At 33.0% G+C, this 22457-nt stretch overlaps 2 long non-coding RNA genes across 2 annotated transcripts; both read left to right on the top strand.

Moving 5' to 3' along the window:
- Positions 1–5076: 5076 nt before the first annotated feature.
- On the top strand, positions 5077–5419 carry LOC123659066. The gene is made up of 2 exons (XR_006743971.1): positions 5077–5112; positions 5369–5419. It is a non-coding gene; the product is annotated as an uncharacterized LOC123659066 (long non-coding RNA).
- A 3763-nt stretch (positions 5420–9182) lies between these two features.
- On the top strand, positions 9183–9844 carry LOC123658845. The gene is made up of 2 exons (XR_006743942.1): positions 9183–9216; positions 9742–9844. It is a non-coding gene; the product is annotated as an uncharacterized LOC123658845 (long non-coding RNA).
- Positions 9845–22457: the final 12613 nt, after the last annotated feature.

Genomic DNA, 22457 nt, shown 5'->3' with positions numbered 1-22457 from the left:
CTCTGGACAATGGCTTTCTAAACATGTTTATCTTTTTTTTTAACTCCCTTCCTGTGGAAACCTATGGACTTCCCACTATACAGTGCAATTATTGTTGCCGGTTTGGTCATATCAAATCCCAGTGTAGATCCAAACCTAGACGTTTTAAATGCGGTCAAATGCATGATGGAGAAAGTTGCACTCAAACCCCAACATGTTTATTCTGCTCAGGAAATCATCCAGCAAATGACCCTTTATGCCCAGAACACTTAAGGCAGAAATCAACTAAACTAGTGATGTCCCAAGAACCCGTTTCCTATTTGAAGGCATCTGCCAGATTTCCCCAAATTAAAAAATCATTTGCTGATGTAACTAGACTCTCGTCTATTTCATCTCCACCCTCAACTCCTAACAGACAAGTCAGACCCACTCCCACTACTATTTCTTATCGCAAAACTACATTTTCTTCTCGTCGCTCAATTTCTCCCCCACTCCCAGGTTATGACAAACATGCACACTATGATATAATTCAAACTCCTCAAACTAATACCCAAAACGGTTTTGCATACCCTGACAGTAATACATCAAATCCCAACAATATTTCACCAAATGATAATCTCATTGAACAATTACTATCTATAGTCATTAACTTAGTATCCCGGTTTAGTGACACCGGTCTACCGAACAACCTCATGACCACATTATCCAACTTAATTTCCTTGTCACAAAGCAATTGCGCACAACGTGATTCAGTGGAACAGTCGTAGCGTTAGAAATAAAAAACAAGATCTCATTTATTTTGCTAGTTATTATAAACCACTTGTTTTTGCCGTTCAGGAGACATGGTTAAGACCTGGGTCTCATTTTGGGGTCCTGCCGGCCTAGCATGCATACAACGAGATATCTCTTGACGAGAGAGAGAGATAATGTCTACATCGAGTATTTTCTCGATTACCCTAACATGCGCACTACGAGAGACAAAATTCTCTTCCGAAGACTTCGCCTTGTCGAGTAGAGAAACATTATCAACCATAATCACAACTGAATATCATTCTTATTTCTTATGTCGTAAAGTTGAATTTACAAGGTTATTGACCAATCGTGCCAAACCGGGATGAGCCAACGTTTGTATAATTTCAAACGAGTGACACATGTTTTATTTAACAATGTTCTCGGCCTTTTGGCTAAGATAAAAAGTGTATATCAAATTTAAAAAATCTAATATGGAAAATAAAACGGCGTAAGTAAATGGATTTAATTATATATGTAAAACAATATGCTCGTGTTGTGCTTTATATCTTGTCGCACATTAGATAATTGTAATTCTATCACGCATTGTTTTGTTTTTTTTTTTAATTTTTAAAAATTTTTGAATTTTTGAATATTTTTTTTTTTGATTATTGATTTTACTTTTATTCTATTTAATTTTATTTTTACTTATTGATTTTTTTAATATAATTTTGTTTTGTTTTTTATTCTGAATGTTGTCTTGTCTTGTTGTACTAACCCAATATGGACTTATACTTTGGTCTGAAATAAAGTATTATTATTATTTAGAATAAGAAGCAACAGGGCGAAAATACGTTTTTTGTGTCATTATATGGCACACTTCACTCGACTTTTCGCATTTCTCGCTCTTCGTATACCGAAATTATATAATTATAATAGGGAAACGCCATGGTATACAAAAAATAGGCACCCGGTTTTATTTATTTTTTATTTATCGTCTTTCTCGTCGATAATATTGAAAACGAGAAGTTTCTCTTCCTAAAACGACAAAATTCGACAAAATTACGATGTCATGTTAGCTCCCGTAGAGATAAATATCATAGATCACTAAAATTTAATGATTATCTCTTCTATTGACGTAACGAGAAGAGTATCGCGTGCACGCATGTTAGCTACTGTAGACATAGAGAGATAATACGAGAAAAGGGGTAGACAAAATTTTGTCGTGGCGCGCATGCTAGGCCTGCAGGGATACTTATGTTTCAGAGACGATAGAGATGATGGTAAAGGTGGTGTTGCCATTTTGGTGTCCGGTAATACCACTTATTCTTATATCTCTCTTCCTTCCCATAGTGTAGGACTAAACATAGTTGCTGTCCATGCTATGAACATATCTTTTCTTTCTGTGTACATTTCTGATCCAAATGTGACTGTTCTGTTTGAGCTTGAAACTATTATTTCCTCTGTTCCTCCTCCCATTTTTATTTTAGGTGATTTTAATCTTCGCCATACTAGCTGGGGTTCCTATTACTGTGACCAACTTTCTTCCTCCTTTCTTGATTTTATAGATAATTTAAATTTGGTGATTCTTAATGATGGGTCTCCTATTCGTTGAGTTTCCCACGCTCAAAATCCAAAGAGTGCAGTAGATTTCTATATGCACTCCATCCTTGTCTTCTCATTTTACTTGGAACACCCTCCAAAATACATTTGGAAATGATCACTTCCCGAATTTTATTTCCATTTCATTGTCATCATTACTTGTTTTATTTACCCAACTCTCCCAGATTGAAATACAAATTATCTAAGGCAGATTGGTCACATTTTTATTCAGCTGCTGATACTAAAACCCAAAATTTTCCCCCATAAATATTTAAAATGTTCACTCTCTTTATAATAATTTTAAAAATTGCCTGCTCAGGAGTGCCAACTTGTGTATTCCTCAAAATATAGGGAGTACAAGGATTTCTTCCCCGGCCTGGTGGGATAATGAGTGTTCAAATGCATTCAAGAGTGGAAAAGAGGCAGAACGGATATATTCAGCTTCTATGACTCTTGAAAATTTTCTGAAATATAAAAATGTAGCTGCCGCAACAACTAGATTATTTTTACAAAAGAAAAAACTTGAGACATTTTTGTGAAATTCTATCTCCATCCTCCTCTCCCTCTTTAGTATGGAGAAATATAAAAAAATTCTGTGGATCATTCTCATCCAATGTCCCTATATCGAATGATCCATCGCGGTGGCTAAACTCCTTTGCACAAAGACTGACTCCTCCTTATGTTCCTTCCTTAGAAGAATCTGAATCTTTTTCCTCTATCCCGCTCTCTACTTCAGAAAATTTTGAGTCCCCATTTTCCTGGGAGGAATTTCAGTTGGTCCAGTTGGTCCCTTGAAGACTCCTCGCCTGGTGTTGATGGCATACCATATTCCTTTTTTGTTAAAAGTGGTCCAAAAAAATTGTCTTGGATGTTATTAATGCTATTTATTTGACTGGAATTCCTCCTGAGGAATAGAAAACTCAAGTAATTTTGCCAATTCTTAAACCGGGAAAGCTCTCTACCGATCCCTGTTGATACTGCCCTATCGCTCTTTCATGTACGCTTGCTAAGATAGTAGAACATCTTATTAAAATAGACTAGAATGGCTAATGGAAAGCAGAGGCATTCCTTCAAAAAGTCTGTTTGGATTTCGCAAAGGCCTGGGAACAATGGATCGTCTCACGACCTTAGTTACTGATATCCAGATTGCCTTCTCCAGACGTGAGACCCTCATAGGATTATTCTTGGACATTTCTTCCGCGTACGATAATGTACTACTTCCGATACTCAGGCAAAAATTGCTCAATCTGAGTATTCCAGTGACGATAGTAAATTACATTTTCAATTATCTTTCTTGTCGCTCCCTCCTTATTTCTTTGCGTAATCTGGATCTATCTCCTAGATTGATATGGAGAGGACTCCCTCAAGGCTCCGTTCTCAGTCCTCTTCTGTATAGTATATACACACACGACTTAGATCTCTCTGTTCTTAGTTTCTGTAATATTCTTCAGTACGCGGATGATCTGGCTTTATATATTTCCTCTGAGAGTCTCTCGGACTCTGTTGAACGAATAAACAGAGCTGTATTTTACTAAACAGATTGGCTTGATAACCACGGCATGTCAATTTCTATTGAGAAAAGTAGTGTTGTGGTGTTTTCTCGTTGTAGAACTACTCCAAATATAAGTGTCACTTTTAACGGACAAGTTTTCCCGGTTAAGGATTGTGAAAAATTTTGGGAGTTGTACTAGATTCGAAAATGTCAGGATCAACTCACATTAATACGAAGGTTAAAAAATGTGAAAAAACAAACATAACAAAAAAACATTAATATTATGCGTTCGCTCTCTGGTGTGTGATGGGGCTCACATCCATACACCCAAAAACTGGTGTACAACGCCCTAGTTCGCAGCCACTTGGACTTAGATCGTTTTTACTTCAAAACAGTAATAAAACTAGTTTAAAATTACTGATAGGATTCAGTCAAAGTCGCTACGAATAATTATTGGTGCCATGAGATCTTCTCCAATCAACGCTCTTCAAACTGAATGTAGGGAGCCTCCTTTTCAGTTTCGGAGACAATACCTTTCTGACCGTTTTCTTTTCAAAGCATATCAGTATTCTTCTCATCCTCTTATTCCGAAATTATTTTTCCTATCTGAACTTACTTCTTCTTCTAATTACTGAAGACACAAGGAGCTGCCATGTTAATTGAAATCTTTCCTTAAATTGACCAGTCTTCTCTGTCCAATTTATCAGTGTAGGCTGAATCCCTTATACAAGATTCCATATGAAGCCATCACTAGTGTCCCCGAAGTTGTATTAAATCTTGGTATAGAAAAAGGTTCCACCCTCGCTAACTTCCAGTTTAATTATAAAATTAATGAAATTTGTAAGGACTGGATACATGTATTTACAGATGCCTCAAAATTAACACAGGAGGGATGTATAGAATCAGCAGTGTGGATTCCGAGATTTAATGTGGTACTAAATTTTAAATTGACTCCACATTCTTCTGTTTTTACTGGTGGATTTTGGCTATTTTTGAAGCAGTATCCTACATAGAGTCGCACCATTTAGATAAACAATGATGCGTCAAGTTGGCCGGTATATCCAATAAAAACCACTTGCCTACGAAATGAAACCTTATATCATAAGCTTCAATTTTTATTATGGACAGAGCACGGTAAACTACCGGAGAAAAAAGATATCACACCTGACATCATAGGACTGCCTATGGACTTAAATGTGTTTTATGTCGTCGATCTATATATCGAGCTGTACAGCGACATGTTTTAGGAGAAAACATTCTCCAAACAACCAGAGTTGGCAGAGTATATTCAATAACAAGCTATGGACCAAGTAAGTACAAACACAATATACAGATATATATATAGATTATAGTTTTAACTTTTTGAGTCTGATGCCCCTTTTATGTACGCGACATGTGTAACCAAATGTTACCTAAGGCTTTGCTGAATCCTTTTGGGATTATGAGCGTGATAGTGATGCATTTATGTATGTATTTTAGGGGCCGTTTCAACGCATAGCACACACTTTCTCTTACGCCTTATTTGATATTTTGTCTTACCTTAATGTTTAATTCGTACATTTTCAGATCGAATTCAATAACGAGCGGGCTATTTGTCAACGCTGTTGGCAAAGATCAGTCAATCATATTAGAATTCAACAAAAAGCACTTGTTCCTGTACCTGACCCGGAACTAGATGAACAACCCGTACAAGAAAGTATTAACGTTCCAGAATATAGAAGAGCTCCTAACAGGGGTGATCATTGTATTTTTAATTATTGTAATAATCCACGTTACCGTATATCACATAGTGTCAAAGTACATATGCTATGTGAGTTTAATTTGTATGTTCCAAGTAATGCCAAAGTATGTATAGAACATTTATAAAACAATAATTGGAGTGGCTTGATTAATCACTGTAACATGGTTCAACAATTGAACGCTGAGCAGTTTACAGATGTATGCAATATTTTAAAAAAATGCTATTACCGGTTAGCTATTACAATCGGTGCGTGTGCCCATATTATTTCAATAATATGGTATTTAGGCATTGGTCGCCACGATGTATTTATTCCCCCGGCTCTATATTATCATCATTAGAAGACATCATTTTTGACGATGAGTTTGTATAGACCATGGAAGTTGTAACTGTAATAAATGATTATAAAAAAATAAAAGTGTTTATTTTGGTAGTATAAGGTAAATTACCCAAGTGATAAGCTGACTAAAATACAGCATAGAATGATTTTTTTTCCATTGTAGAATTGATTTTAACAAGAAAAAGTAGGAGCCAAAAATATAACTTTCAAAGTTCCAGACTGTACATTTCCGGTCCATTCATAACATAAACTGTTTCATTTCAGTAACTTTAGGTTATAAGCAATAGGCTAACAGACATTAGACCTTTATTGGCTATGCCCCGACCAGGGTCCATACAAAAGTGCCCATCATTCTTTGTTATACTCTCGGATTCCCAATGCTCACTTCAAGCCATCCTTTCTAATCAATTTAAATCGAAAGTTAAATTCTATCTAGTCCTAAAGATAAAGCATTTGCTTTTTAAGTGTCACTTAAAGGGGATCCATGTCAAACTGGTATGGATTCCTCGTCACTTAGGTATCAAAGGCAACGAAGATGCTGATTACTATGCGAAGGAAGCAACTACATATGGAATATTGTGTCAATATAGGGTTTACTGCTATGATCTCATTACCCTTTCCAAAACCCGCATGCTCTCAGACTGGGGTGAACAATGGTCCCGTTGTAGCCTCATTAAGGGGAAGTACTGTGCTAACATCCAAGAATCAGTATTAGTCAAGCCGTGGTTTTTTAAATATCGCGATGCAAGCAAAGCCGTTACCTCAACTATATGTCGTTTAAGGTTGGGCCACTCGTGTACACCTGTATTCCTGGCTAAAATACGAATTAAAGACTACTCTATTTGTGAATGTGGTTTAGACGAAGGCACTCCAGAACATATATTTTTTTCTTGTCCTAAATTACGATTCTCTTTGTATGATGTTCTTCCTCCTGAGATTCCTCGTCCTACTGACCTAAAACCCTTATTAATGTGTGTTTTCTCCCCGTTTATTACTTCTTTATGCACTTTCATTGAAAATAATATAAAATTATAACGGGATGGAGATATCTAACAAAAGTTAACTATTCCAAGTATTACTTACGTAGTTACTAGTAGTTTACGATTATATATTTATAGATCTTTGTGTGTTTTTGTCTTAGGCAAGTTAACTTTTCTTTCAGGCAAACTTGTGTGCGGGAATAGGAACCGAACTTGTTGCCCTACTATAACTCTAAATAAAGCAAAGTTTAAATACTCTGATACTGGCAAATCCGTAAGGGAGCCATTTCAAGAATAATAATAATAATAGTAGGCTTAACTTGTATAGAGGATATTGCGGAAAACCGTGATGTCTGGCGTGAACTTGGGGAGGCCTAGCGCCTATGTCCAGCAGTCCACTACAATAGGCTGAGCTGATGATGATGATGATGATGTATAGGGGATCGGTCAAATTTTCAGAAAGCGTTTTAAATTAATCTTTATGGATACTAATTTCCATAAAAATAAAATTTTATTTTTTTATAGTCTTTTAGGTACTCAAAATCAGGTATTGTTTGTGAGATATTCTCATATTGTTTGTGAGATTGTTTGTTTAAAAATCCCGCAAAAACGCCACGTTATGTCATCTGAGAGCGCGTGACGTCATTTGGTGAAATAACAATGGGTGCGTTCGACCTAAAGCCAACAACGCCTTCGATCACGACCCCTAAAAATTGCCTTTCCACTAACGTATAAAGCCTATAATTAAGATAGCACTTAGCTTTTTAGATCTTATGTTTATGTGTCTATTGTCAGTATACTAATTGGCAGTAATATTGGCAGTAGGCAAAAAGGGCATTGTAGGAATTTTTTAGGTATTTTCAGCCCCTTTTTATATTTTACTTTCTTGAATCAACTCAAACAGCTTTTAAAAGCGGATAATGTTGGTATTTCACAATATACTGTTCATAAGTGTATTTAATGATACTGTTAATACCTAACATTTAGCGTAATGCCTAACAAAAAATGAAGAATTGAAACATTTTGTTAATTTGTATATTTTAGATACGCAATTTGTTTTACAATTACAATAGTGCTGAGAATATTAGGAATCCTTTCAAAATTCTTGAAATGGCGATCTGCGTTTTAGAGACGGTAATTTTTACAAAGAGCAACACGGAGGGGAGTAGTCATAGCATTTTTTACCGATACAAAACTGTCTGTTTTTTTTTGCGGGGGGAAATCCTCAACACGCAGACTTTATCTAATTCCTACACAAAAATAATCGTCTGTCACTACGAAACTCACACATACTAAATTAAAAACACACTTACATTTTTTCACACACACATAGATACGTTCTGTGTCATTACAGTATAATGACATGCCGCAACTACACTGACAAGTTGCTTACAGTCGTGGTTGTAACAACTGTCGATACGCATTATCGATAAATTCAAGTACTCAGTTAGGGAACTTAGGTTTTTAAAGTGATACAAAGGTAAGGTGTTATTATAAAGATGGACTTTATTTATTATGTACTACAATAATTATCAAGTCAAAAATAAACTAAATGTTTATATCATTTTAAAAACCAGTGATATTTGTATTGTATTACTGGTTTTTAAAATGGATTAGTTTTCTATAAATATAACGAATACATTTTTGTGGGTTTTCTTTTTTCATTAAGAGCCATTTCACAATTTTACGCTCTGCAAGTTTAGGTAAATTTGGTCGCATCGCGCGAGTCGTACGAGCCGCGCGATCTTTGTGCTAGTACGTATAGTGTGGCAACCAAACGACCATCGTGATCATTTTCTGATGTATAATAAAAATTATAACTATGGTATAAAATGTTTTTTACATAATTAATTTGTTAAAAATTTCAAGTATGTTATACAACAACAGTCAATAAATTTAAAATAAAATAAAAAAAATCAATTTTATGAAACAATTTTTTTAAATTGATTTAGTTTTTTCAGTTTACGAATGAATCTAATATTTACGATATGAATAAAAAAGCATTTAATGACATCGACACAGACAAACATATTAATTAACAAATAACAAGACAAACAGATTGAAATGCCTATTTGTATTGATATTGTGAGAAAAGAAAATTAAATTATACACATAGATCAAGTAAAAAAAGTAGATAATGCGCGGCCTTTGTTGTTACTGAAGCCACAAAACTCGGCTCCTTCAAGTAAACACACGCGCTCACGCACACATATGCATCAAACTACGCTCATTTTCGTCAGTATCTCACAGGGCCTCGTACAGTAACTTTGCCTTCAAAATGCCGTTCTTATGTAATTAAATGATGCAAAAACAATACCAAAGTGAATAAAAAGTCTGAAGAAATATCGTTTCACACGTAAGTACATACAAAACTTTATATTTCTTGTTATTCCAAAATAATATTGAGGTTATTCGGAACTTATAATTTCGATGTCCCGAAATGACGTACCGAGGGAGTGTTACCAGTAATTTTTATTTCCATTAGCCCAAAATGCGGGTAAGTAAATTGTAGGCAATCATAGAAAAATAAGTAGAAAGTGGACGACATTATTGTTTTTTTTTTTATTGTGTGATTTTTACGTTTTTCCTAAATTTTGACTCGTTTGTTTCTGTTTAAATTTGTGAATTAATTACTCATATTTTACTACTAAATATCATGGTTTTAGTTTCCAACGAATATTTTAATAGGAGATGAATGGGTAGCTGTTTTACGACTGAGCCGAAATGAACTACAACGATAGCCATCCTCATCTAGTTGGTTTGTTCAAACCATTTTGATAAAGCTGACATGTACAGCACAAAACGTGGACTTCGCAGAGTACCATCAAGTACATACTGCTACTTACTACTATGTATTTTAATGTTATATTTTTTGTTCTAGGGCCTACCGGATGAGTCTAAATCAGTCCTTAACCAAGATACAATCTTTGATACACCTAGAAAATATAAACTAAGAGAAAAGTTAAAAAAACGGGAACTTAATTTAAAAAAAATGTTAAAATAAAATCAATTTATTACAGCAAAGAGTTAGACGTCTTTAAAGCAGGAACTTGCCCCTCAGAGGAATAATCAATTACTTAAAAACGCAAGTTTTCATTGACACAGATTTATATAATTAAATAAATCAAAACACGGCTACAATAGATTTATGTAACAATTTGAATCGAAAAAAGGAGTAAATATATTTAAAACTATAAACAGGTTTTTATTTCCACATACCCATTTTACCTATATTAAATTAATTGTTTAATAAAATTTTTAGGGACTTTTTTTAAAAAGTATCAACACTTCACTCACTCACACATCTTTAAAAAAGTGGCTTCACTTTTCTGTTCTAGGTGCGTTATCTATATTTTTTACTTTATCTATGATTATACATTTGTTTACAGAAATTATCATTATATTATTTTACAGTCATTTTCGTAATATGTTTATTTTATTTATATTTTATTATGAAAGTATCAAATGCGTTTTATCCGCTATAACAACAGGCGCTTGCGCGTGTGAGCGAAAGAGACGGCTGCGCAGAATTTGGCGTGGACCTTACCTCTAAGAGCGCTAGCGCTCGACTGATTTACCGGGCTTGATGCGTGGCAATATATACTATCTTTTTATTATTTAATATAAAATGTATTAAAAATAATTACATCTTTTAATTATTTTTTTTGTATTCCTTAATGATGTAAGTTTACTTTGATGAAGATAGTTCGTTAAAATTTCTTAGTTTTCTAAGAGAAATATCGCTTTTAAAATTGTACTTATTTGGAAAATATTCGTAACTTTAAATTTTTTTTATCGTTTAATAGAGATACAAATGGAATAAAAATCTATGATAGTGGATAACAAAATTATATTCCACATATTATGATATTTTTTTAAAATGGTTTCAACGTAGAGGTTATTGAAAAGTAGGACTTCAAAGTATACATTGCGACCGTTTACCCAGGGAGGAGGCTGATGAAAAGGTTAATAATTTTATACACATAATATAAATCAAAATTCTGATCTGACTATGGATTATAACAAAGGTTGCTCTATTATATTTCAAGAATATAAATTACATTATTGCATCCAACACTGAGATTAATGACGTCAAAATATTACAATTTCGCGGATTGTTACCGATTTTTCTGAAATGGCTCTTAAGAAAGAAATGTATATGCCGGTATATTACTCATTATTAATCTTGCCAGTTCCACACTTGAAAGTCAAAGGTATTGAAATTATTTGAGCAAACGACACTATTTCTTGTAGGCGTCCAGGTCAGTCTGTTATTATAAAAAAAAATCAAAGTATGCCTTAAATTTGGATCTTTAGGAAACCTGTAAAAAGTAATATAAAACATTATGGTCGAAGTTCACACTAAGTAATTCTAGTAAAATTTGTTAATACTCGTAAGTATTATATTATATTTAATTTAATGCAATTTTATTATAAAACTATGTATATTAAAATCAAGCTCGCAATATTATATTATAAATAAATCAGAATCTCAAATATGTCTGTCTCCTCCTTTGCTTTTGCCGTTTTTAAGGATAACTATCTACAAACGAACCGGTAACAATACTATCGCGAATAATAAGGACGTTGATTCAATCGCAGAACTAGATTTAGTCGTGATTAGTGCGGCTGTAACTAGTTTTATTGTATGCGTAGGACCACTCGGACTTATACCTTGACAGAGAGGAACGCCTATGCATGGCTACTCTCTGCTTCTTACTGCTCTAAACTGTGTAAACAGACAAATCAGTTTACACAGTTTAGAGCATGCTTAGAGCGAAAAACTCGAATCCAGCTCTGAATAAATAAATAAAAAAAAGACAAGTCAGTCATAAAGATGGCGGTGGCCTTGTCACCCGACCAAGAATTGGTGAGTAAGAAATTAATACATTTTTTAAACAAACTTTTGTTTTAGTAATATGTGGATGATCGTTTAGCTAATAATATTCTAGTTATTACTTAAAAATAGTGAAAGAAAAGTATGTATAAAATAAATTTTACAAAGTTTTCTCGTTTACCATGTCATCAGTGTTTGTTTTGATTTCGTTTATAGTTCTGAAATTTGTAAAACAATATGAATAATATTAAAATTTAGCCTGAAAAGTCGATTTGATGTAATTTAATTGTAGGACGTAGCTGTATAACAACTTTTTTCTTTAATTCTATATTTATTACATACTACCGTTGGTGATAAATAGTAACTGCCGCTATGTACGCTTTTCAATGTTATAAATTTTTTATATCACATAAAAATTGTTAATCTATGTATAAAGTAAATGTGGCACTTGGAATCAAGATTTTCTTATGCATAGAAATTTAAAATTGTTGTTTGAGCAACTTATTTCTAATACTTATTTGTTAAACTATTTATCTCTTTGACCTGATACAATATAAATGTTTTTTGATTAATATTCAATTTTAGTGAGATGTGTTTGTGAGGCTTGTTTATAATTTCTTTACACTTTTAAGATTGGTTTAATAACTACAATATGATTTTACATTATAAATATCAACATTTCTCCTACAATTTATTTAAAATTATTATCATAATTTTGAATAAAATTGTCCATGAATTTCTGAATGAATGAATTGATTTTCCATGAATTCCAATATGGATTTGTCCATTCCTCAGATTATTGTTTTTTGGCCCATATTTCCTATAACTACATATCATTTTAACATTTATTTAAATTTATTATTATGTTTAATAGATATACGCTGAGTTGAATGAAAAGAAATTAAAATTTAAGTAGTGATTAAACTAATTTAATGACAAGAATTTCATACAATCTCTACTTAAATTTTAATTTTGTTTCGTGCAACTCTGTGATAGTTACTTAGAAGTACAATGCTTGTGTGGTGCTAAAGAATGATAAAACCAAATGTTATTATTATATTTATTAAATATTTTTTGTTAATTTATTTATATTTATACCTTTAGTCATTTGAAATTTATAAAACTTCTTATCATAAATTATTAATATTCCCTAGATTGGGCCCTAGTAAAATTATCTCTGTAATATTTGCTGGTTTCTACAATTTATATATAGGCATTCCATTACAAATTATAGAAACCAAAAAAAAATATGTTTTTAGTAATAGTGTATAAGTTATAAACCAAAACTTTCATATAAAGTTATAGATTGGGAACGGGGTATTAGTTAAAGAAATACAACATTAAGAAATCACATTTTTAGGTTATAAAAATAGATTTGCATAAATGTATTGCATGTTGGGTTTGACAAGTCTCAAGGCTTTAAAAGTCTAGAAACTCGAAATGTCTCGAGCAACATTTCCCAGGTCTTTCAGTACATTCCAGTACAAATACCTATAACATACAAATTTCAAACATAAGCATCTTCTAAGTTGTAATGTGTTAGTGTAAAATATTCTTCTTGTCAATTAAAAGAAAATGTGTGTGGAAATGCTCATGGATAATCTCCGACTGGGGAAGAGAGAGAGTTATGTCAGACTCTTGTCGACTAAACCCCTAGGTGTACTGTCACAGCGCAACTAGTGGGAATATGGGTACGCCTTCGCATTCTACCACAGTCGACGACAGCTCGAGATTGAAAATTTCAACATGTCTTCTCTTTCCATATAGATGGACGTTCCAATTAAAATTATCCTTATGGTCTCTTTTGAAGTGGGCTTATTGGTCCTCATTATGGAGGCAAGAAATTGGCGTTATCACGCCATCTGGGCCCTACTCTCTTGCGGCGAATTGGCGCCCCAGACACATCGGAAACTCTCAGTCTTTCTGCCTCCTATTTCTGTCGCATAATAGTATAGGCGAGCATTTTTGCTACGATTTCTCGCTTTCGACCATAGATTTAGCTAAAAGCGCCAGCGAGAAATCGGAACCGACAACAGCAATCATTGCCGTGGATTTTCACATGCTCGACATTCCTAAAGAAACCACTGAGAGGTATCTTCAAGAGCACCATTCTGATAACATTGTGGTGTCGTCTCCCACCTAACGATTTTCCAGAGGTACCTCCCAAAGCACCTGTACCAGCCGGAAGGGTAACCTTTGACATTCAACCCACTCTTGCAAAACAGCCCTGATCGCTTCTATTATTGAATGCCCAGCGGAGGGTTGGGCCTAACGTACCTTCTATTTGCTAAAAATAAATTTTTTAGTCTCAAATATACATCGTCTATCGTTTGAATTTTGGAATTCATGTTCATGTCTCCATGCCTCGAATGTATCGAGCTAAAAAGTCGAAATCGAGACCAGCCGAAGTCTTAAACTCTAATTACGAGTATATGCAGATGTGCTGTGTTTAATTGTGAAAGTGTAAAGTTTACTAATTTCTTTTCTTATTTCTTTTGTTTTTGTACGAATGTCAGGTTCGGCTAGGTCTTATACATGATATTTTATTCCGATGAAATTTTGTTGTATAGCAAACTGCTACCTATTCTATATTCATTTTTATATATATATTAATAAAAGTCAATTTATATAGTCAATCTATGTAAATAAATATGAATTACATGTGTTGCTTAGCGCTAAACTTGAGAATGGCTGGACCAATTCTAGTCAATATTTTAAAAGTTTTCTCATAAAAGGTTAACTAAATACTAAACTAAACTAGTTAGTTACATTGTAAAAAGTTCATAAAACATAAACATTTAAGAAAACTGGAGAATTTTAGAAAATATCAGATATTTAAACTTCACGCGTTTGACGGTTCTGAAGATATGACAACATCTGCAGGTCAGCTAGTGTTCAAATTAGTTTCCGTCAAATTTAATAATCATTTCGGAAATAGAATGGGCAATCGATTGAACGGTCGACGACCGGTCGCGACATCCGTCTCGCTTTATATCTGATATAGGCTTAATAACTGTTGAACGGTATATGGAAGTTATTAAAGAAGGAAGTTGCCATAAAGAAGTTTGTAGGAAAAAGCGATATCATGAAATTTTTCTATTTCCAACTTCCTTCCGATTTGTAACTATCAAAAATTGATTGTCTTAGTGATAACTTATTGCAAAATAATAATGATTTGAGGGTTGAAATGTCTACGTCGATTCGACTACGGTGAATGCGATGTAGCTTTGTTTACCTGTGGCTTATATTTAGCCGCGCGTGGGTACACCGACATGTTTGGTACACGTTTGTAGATTTGTTGTTTTAGAAACTTCGTTTAATTCTATTTATGAATCAAATTTAATAATAAATTGCAGAAATAAGTCGAAATGTGTTATTACGTGGGAACGGAAACTACTCGCAATAAATCGGTCGATTTAAGTGTGACCGACGATAAAAGGACGTCATTCAATCGAGTTGGTTTATTGAGTTCTCTCCTCACAACATCTATTACGTCCATCGACTTAAATCTTTTTGATGTCATTTCATATATTTTCTTAGCAACATATTTATATCGTCTCATAACGCATAAATTAATTTTCATTCTATTACAACAAGTAAATCGTAGGAAATTCGTCTCCTTGTTGAGTATTATAGAATTGCCTGGCTCTTTTCTTTCAGTAGTTTCTTCCCTTTGCCTTTTTTTTTGCATAATTGGCGATTTATCTAAGTGGATCAAGCTTTTGATGTTACAGAAGTACGAGTATGTAGCTGTACTCGTAAGCAGTTTAATGACAACATTCAATTTTAAACGCTTGGGTCAAATGTAAGTTTATTGTTTTCAGTTGTTTCTGTATATTTGGCAATTTACACGTTTCTATTGTTATAAAATTTTTACCGTTCTGTCACGCTTGTTGATGTAGGTACAATGTGATAATGGAATCATGTTTGCGGCAACAAACCAGTCTCCGGCTCTTTATATCTGTACGTGCTTAACTTGCCCTTCTGTACCTCTCATTTCATGTCAGTGACTCAGCTCATCTATATTATAAAACATTATCTTTTCCTTATCCGTAATAAAATATCGCTGTGAGGAACACTTTAACACAAACACAATGTACCTAAAACGTTAAGGTATTTGACTAGCCCGTTGACGCAGTTTGTAGTGACCCTGCTTTATGCTCCGAGGGTTGTGGGTTCGATTCCCACCCAAAGTCTGGGTGTAATATAAATATTTATTTATATATGTACTATTTATAAGTATGTTTATCGAAAAAAAAATGTAGCTATATACCAGTCATACCTTATATCTGGTTAAGTGGATATGCTTCGGCGAATCACATAAAACACGAACACATATATTATGAGTCAACAGACACACCACAGTCCCGCTCCTCCCCGTTGCGTAGGAGAACGACAGTGTTTCAATAACGCGTGGGTGCTCTTATGAGCCCTAACTAAATCCTTTAAACATGTGTTTATGATACATGAAAATTGACAAAAAAAAATAATCTTATATTTGTTTACATAGAAATTTTGTGTGCGAATTATTTTTTGCGATTTTTCAATATTTTTAACACATAAAATACATTTTTTGGCTACCCATTAGAAGTTCAAAAGATACTTTTGATATAGAAATGTATTTTTGAAAAAAAAAAAAATTACATATATCTTGCGTTTTATAATTTCTCTTTCTGCTACACGGACTCTAACTCCTACTCATTACTTTCCCTTTTCATAGATTGATGCTTGTTTGATTTGACGTAATGGTGAAACTAGTTTTATCGGGTTTATGATTAAATTACTAGAAACCAGTCATCGTTATAAAATATTTTTAGACTATCTTTAATTGCCATCTGTGCCCGTGACGAAGATGCCCGATATTAAAATTATATTGGGATTCTTTTACAACACGATTACAAGTCGATAAGCTTGTTTAAATTCTCTAAATGAAATTTTAATCTTTCCACCAAATTGAAGAATAGGGTGTTGAATAACAGTGGAACATTACAGGCGGTTTTAGTCTAGTGACCCAAATGATCAATATAAGCGCAGAGGGAGAAGAGAAAAAGCTTACTCTTACGTTAAAAGCATTTCATTCAATTTCCCTTCGTAGGATAAGTTTCTGTATCGAAGGCCACCCAGCCTCTAGTCAACATCCGATACATCCGTACGACCGACCGAAAATAAAAATGTGATCCACATAAGTCTAGATTTGTACTATTGTTAACGTTCAAGTTTTACTTACGATAGCACCTATTTCTAAAATTCCTCATATCTGTTATATTAGTTTAAATATAAATAATTTTTAGGTATTCGTATTTACTAAGTTTTGAAAATTATAAAAATTTAATTTTTTTTTTCTACTCAGGTCAATCCCGCGATAAGCTTTTATTTATATCATATAAATTGTGTAATGACGTTATATGTTGATCGTAAAAGTTTTATGGGTTAAGTTCATTTCATTGTTTTTAGCACATTTAAAATAAAGCTTGTTTTTATTTTTAACTTTTTTTAGGTATCGCTAGACAAGTTCTTTCAGTCTGTTATTCTCAGCAAATCGTTTCATTTGATACCCATAATGTAGCAAATGATAAACTGAGTCCGCCATCTTTACAAGTCCGCAATATTTCGACTAGCCCGTTGGCGCAGTTTGTAGTGGCCCTGCTTTCTGTGCCGCGGGTTGCGGGTTCGATTCCCGCCTTAGTCTGAGTGTAATATTTGTATATGTATTATTTCTATGTACATTTATTAAAAAAAATATATATATATTTATAGTTATAACAGTCGGCTATTACCTGTAACACAAGCATTAAGTTGATTACCATAGGAACAGACGACCGTGTGTGTATGTTAAAAAAAATAGATTTGGAGTAACGTCACATTATTTTTCGAGTTACTTTCAGCAAGTCCTTTTTTTATACCCATATTGTAGGAAAGCATAAAAAGCTTAGTCCGCTATTTTTCGAAGTCCGCTATATTGGATTTAGAGTAAAGTCCCTTCATTTTTCGTGTTACTCCCAGTAAGCCCTTTCATTTGGTACCCATATTATAGGAGTATATTAAAAATTACTAATCCGTCATATTTAAAAGTCCGCCATATCCCGCCATATAGTCATCTGATGGGGATAAAATTTAAACAAGACTACATGACAAGCAACGAGCTTTTGATTAAAACAAGACTCATCAAAATTGGTACAGCCAGTGAAAAGTTACGCGTTATAATACAACGTAGGTCGACGAAAAAATAGTCAAGTAAATATGCATTATTAGATATAACTAAAAAAGTACTTGTTAGATCTCAATTAAATTTAAATGGGACTACATGACACGCACCATCTTTTGATTTATTTTTTAACCGACTTCCAAAAAAGGAGGAGGTTCTCAATTCGACTGTATTTTATTTTTTATTTTTTTATGTATGTTACTTTAGAAGTTTTGACTGGGTGGAGTGATTTCGACAAATTTTCTTTTAATCGAAAGGTGGTGTGTGTCATTTGGTCCCATTTACATTTATTTGAGATCTAACAACTACTTTTCGAGTTATATCTAATAATGCGTTTTACTTGACGCTTTTTTCGTCGACCTACGTTGTATTATACAGCATAACTTTCAACTGGATGGTTTGGTACCATGATAAGGAAACCAGGATCTGATGATGGGATCCCAGAGAAATCGAGGGAAACTCTCGAAAATCCGCGATAACTTTTTACCGGGTGTACCGATTTTGATAATTTTTAATTTAAACGAAAGCTGATGTTTATCATATGGTCACATATATAATCTTAATATATATAAATCTCGTGTCACAATGTTTGTCCTCAACGGACTCCTAAACTACTTAACCAATTTTAGTCAAATTTGCACACCGTGTGCAGTTTGATCCAACTTAAAAGATAGGCTATATTTTATTTTGATATATTATGTTATTATTATATTTCAGAAAAAATAAGGTGATACGAAGTTCGCCAGGTCAGCTAGTATATATATAAATTTTATCGAGATCTGATAACTACTTTTTGAGTAATCTTTGATAACGCGTAGTCACTTGACTATTTTTTCGTCGATCTACGTTGTATTACTCGTCGATGTTTTTGAAGTCGGTTTTTTTTCGTTTGCGAGCAAACACAATTATTATTTATTAAAATCGGTCAAACCCAGTCAAAAATTCTGAGATATAAACCTATATTAAAGAAAAAAAAAAAACTGGCGAATTGAGAACCTCCTCCGTTTTCGGAATTCGGTTAAAAATAGACGATTAACAGCTTTGGAAATTTGCACTTACTCGCAATATCAAATCTCATAAATCAATAATGATAAATTATTTCGTCTTCCTGTTCTGACTAATCAAGCTTGTACAAAAATCATATGGCTTATTATGGCCATACAAATTACAATAAAAAGACGAGTGTGCTTTAAACCACACGACTGAAGTAAAACTTCTTTAGCAATAGGCTTGCACTGTGTCTTAGATATACGAAACGTAACTGATTATGAGAGAAAGAGGGGAAAGAAAATATGTGCACGCACCTCTCTCGCTCCGTTCGCCTTACCCGATCACACTTTTCGTAACGCTCCCGTCACGCATTCACCAGCTTACGCCCCAAGTCAAGCGTGCGTAAAGAAGTTTTACTTCGATAAAGTATATAATGTATTATTTATAAATATTAGTTCATTGTTAGGGAAAACTGTTACTGTAGTTACATTGTGTTTATGTCACCGTTCTCTTTCACTAGTTGGTTTTTGTTTACGCCCTGACAGTAGTAGGTGCACACATAGATAATACACTTAAACTAGCTAGGTACACAGTAGTACATTGTGGGCAAGTGCGCGCGATCGTCTGCCCACGTTTCTTTTTTTTTACGTGTATGATTTTATGAAAAACGCATTATCATAATAATTATGTGTAAATAGTAGTGTGATTTTTCAGTTTTTACTTATAGATTCAAAGCGTACAGTTTTCATTTATTAGTCTACGGTACCAGTGCAAATTAATTACGTACATATTTTTATTATTCTTTTATGGTTGTATAAATATATTTATTTTATTTTATTTTATACTTTATTGTACACCACAAATATATTACAAACAAAGCATAATGATAGTTACAGACAGTGAAGTACAATGGGCGAACTTATGGCTAATTAGCCATTTCTTCCAGACAACCCATAATATAATCGAAAATGAAGATTATATATAGTGAAACAATGGTGTTAGTCATGTATTTGTTTTAATTGCTCATATTTTACCATGTCATCATGTGTGTGACAATGTAATTTGAAATAGGTTTTTCAGTGGTTTAGTGAGTAACAGTAACGTTAGAATAAACAAAGTTATAATACAATATAAGATAGTAGTGTCACAAAGAATGTTTATTAATTAATAATAAGTTTTTCATAAGTAAAACTTATAAATATATTATATATAAAATATCTTAGAAAAAATGATATCGTTTTAATATCTAGACATTCGCCAGACACGCTCACACGTAAATGTTTGTGTACACACGAATGAAACTAAGCGGTGTGCGACCGCTCATACTAATACGGTCACCGCACAGGATACACATCCCGGAAGAATTAGCTCCTCCCTATAAGCGTGCACGTAAATATTAGCATAGTTTAATAATATTTAACAATATTGCGATAAAAACGTTCCAATTTTCTTAAGGAAACAAATACAACCTTGTAGATTTTTGTATGTGTAAATGAGTACACTTGTAATCGTTCTAAGTTCATCGTAGTGAATACAGAAGTTATTTTAAATTGGTTTAGAAAATATTATACCCGTCCACCAAATTTTAAAATTAATCAATATGCGGTAAGTGTTTGCAAAATCGTTCCAATTGGAGAGAGATCTTTGCGGTTTGTAAGTAGATAAAATAACCGTACGTAAAGTAGGAAGCATACTGGAATGAGAATAATATCTGAGATATTGATCAGATGTTATATGTGAATGTATAAAAAGGTATATAAAATGACTCGGGTTCAACGTTTTTTTTTGTCATACAGTTAGTTTAAAATGGTTTCGATTGTAAAACTGGACTATCGTTGCTTGTTATTCTCTAATGGAAAGTATTACCGATACAGTATCAAGGAATGTAAAAACGTTTAACCGTAACTCTGAGCGTAAACATATTAGTTTATATTTTTAGTAATCTTCATTTAATTCCTATAAAACGAGATTGAATGTTAAAAAGATATACTTATCAGCATTGTAAAAATTAAATACCTATGTAAATCAAATGTATATTTTACTATTATAGATAGATTTTTAAATTAAGAATTTAAATTATTTGTTACATTTTAAAGCGAATAAAATTGTGTTGTAACGTAGTGCTATATACTATCAAATCCCAAGTAATAGTTAAATCCGTGATTAAGCTTTCTCAGTTTTTTTTTAAAACATTGATTGATTGATTAACTAAAAACATTTAGTAAGCTGACTATTGTTTGACACTTGATGTTCCGGAATATCATAAATCTAAATTTAATTTACTTTATAACCGACTTCCAAAAATGGAGGAGGTTCTCAATTCGACTGTATTTTTTTTTTATCTGTCTTCAGAACTTTTGGACCTGGACCTGGTGAACTGGGTGGACCGATTTCGACAAAAAAATTTTTAATCGAAATGTGGTGGTCCCATTTAAATTTATTTGAGATCTAACAACAACTTTTCGAGTTATACCTATCTAAGAATACGTTTTTACTTGACGCTTTTTTCGTCGACCTACGTTATATTATACCACATAACTTTATACTGGATGTACCGATTTTGATAATTCTCTTTTTGATGGAAAGGAGATATTCCTAGTTTAGTACCATGATAAGGAAACCAGGATCTGATGATGGGATCCCAGAGAAATCGAGGGAAACTCTCGGAAATCCGAATAACTTTTACTGGGTGTACCGATTTTGATAATTTTTGGAACGAAGTTCCTTACGGCAGGCTTGTCATATGGCTGGGCGACCGAACTGAAAAAAATGTGATAATAAAACCGGAAGAAAAATATATAACGGAAGTGACGTAATATCAGTCACACGACTGTATAATATGACGTTTGTAAAACTAAAATATTACTAGTAAACTTTTTTAAATTATGTACTTTTATACTGTCGAAATAAATAAAGACATGTTTTTTATATCACTTAATAGTTTGAATTATTATTATTATTTTCTTTGATTTATTTCATTTTACGGTATTTGTTATTTTCTAAAATACTAAATTTCCTAAATACTTTTATGTACTTAATTAAAAACCAATCAACAAAATTAAAAAAAAATCAAAAACTAGAAAATATATTTAAAATTCAACTTTTTTTTTCGAATTGTGGTGCCTCTGTACTGTCCGAAGGAACTTCGTTCCTACCTGGTGTCCCATGACACCAGATAATTTTTTAAAATTATGCATAAAAATATATTAAATCAATAAAAAAAATTACGCACACTACAATGTATTTGACACACACGCATATTATATACTATTTTGTTGATTGTCAAGGAGTTTAGAATATGTACGATTTTTATTTTTGTGTTACCCACAATTAGGAATTCTAAACATTTTTTGAATATCATATCAAAAATTGACCGCTCCAGCTTCGCTTAAACCGAAAGTAAAAATCATCATATCAAAAGTTTCGCTCTAGTGGTATATCGTTCCATAGCTTAATTGGCTAGAGCGTCGACACGGTATGTCGAAGACGCGGGTTCGAATCCCGCTGGAGCGGTCAATTTTTGATATGATATTCAAAAAATGTTTAGAATTCCTAATTGTGGGTA

The sequence above is a fragment of the Melitaea cinxia genome, chromosome 13 (assembly GCF_905220565.1).
Source record: "Melitaea cinxia chromosome 13, ilMelCinx1.1, whole genome shotgun sequence".
NCBI classification, from domain to species: domain Eukaryota; kingdom Metazoa; phylum Arthropoda; class Insecta; order Lepidoptera; family Nymphalidae; genus Melitaea; species Melitaea cinxia.
The sequence above is the reverse complement of the archived record's forward strand: the minus strand, read 5'-3'. Positions and strand labels throughout refer to the sequence as shown.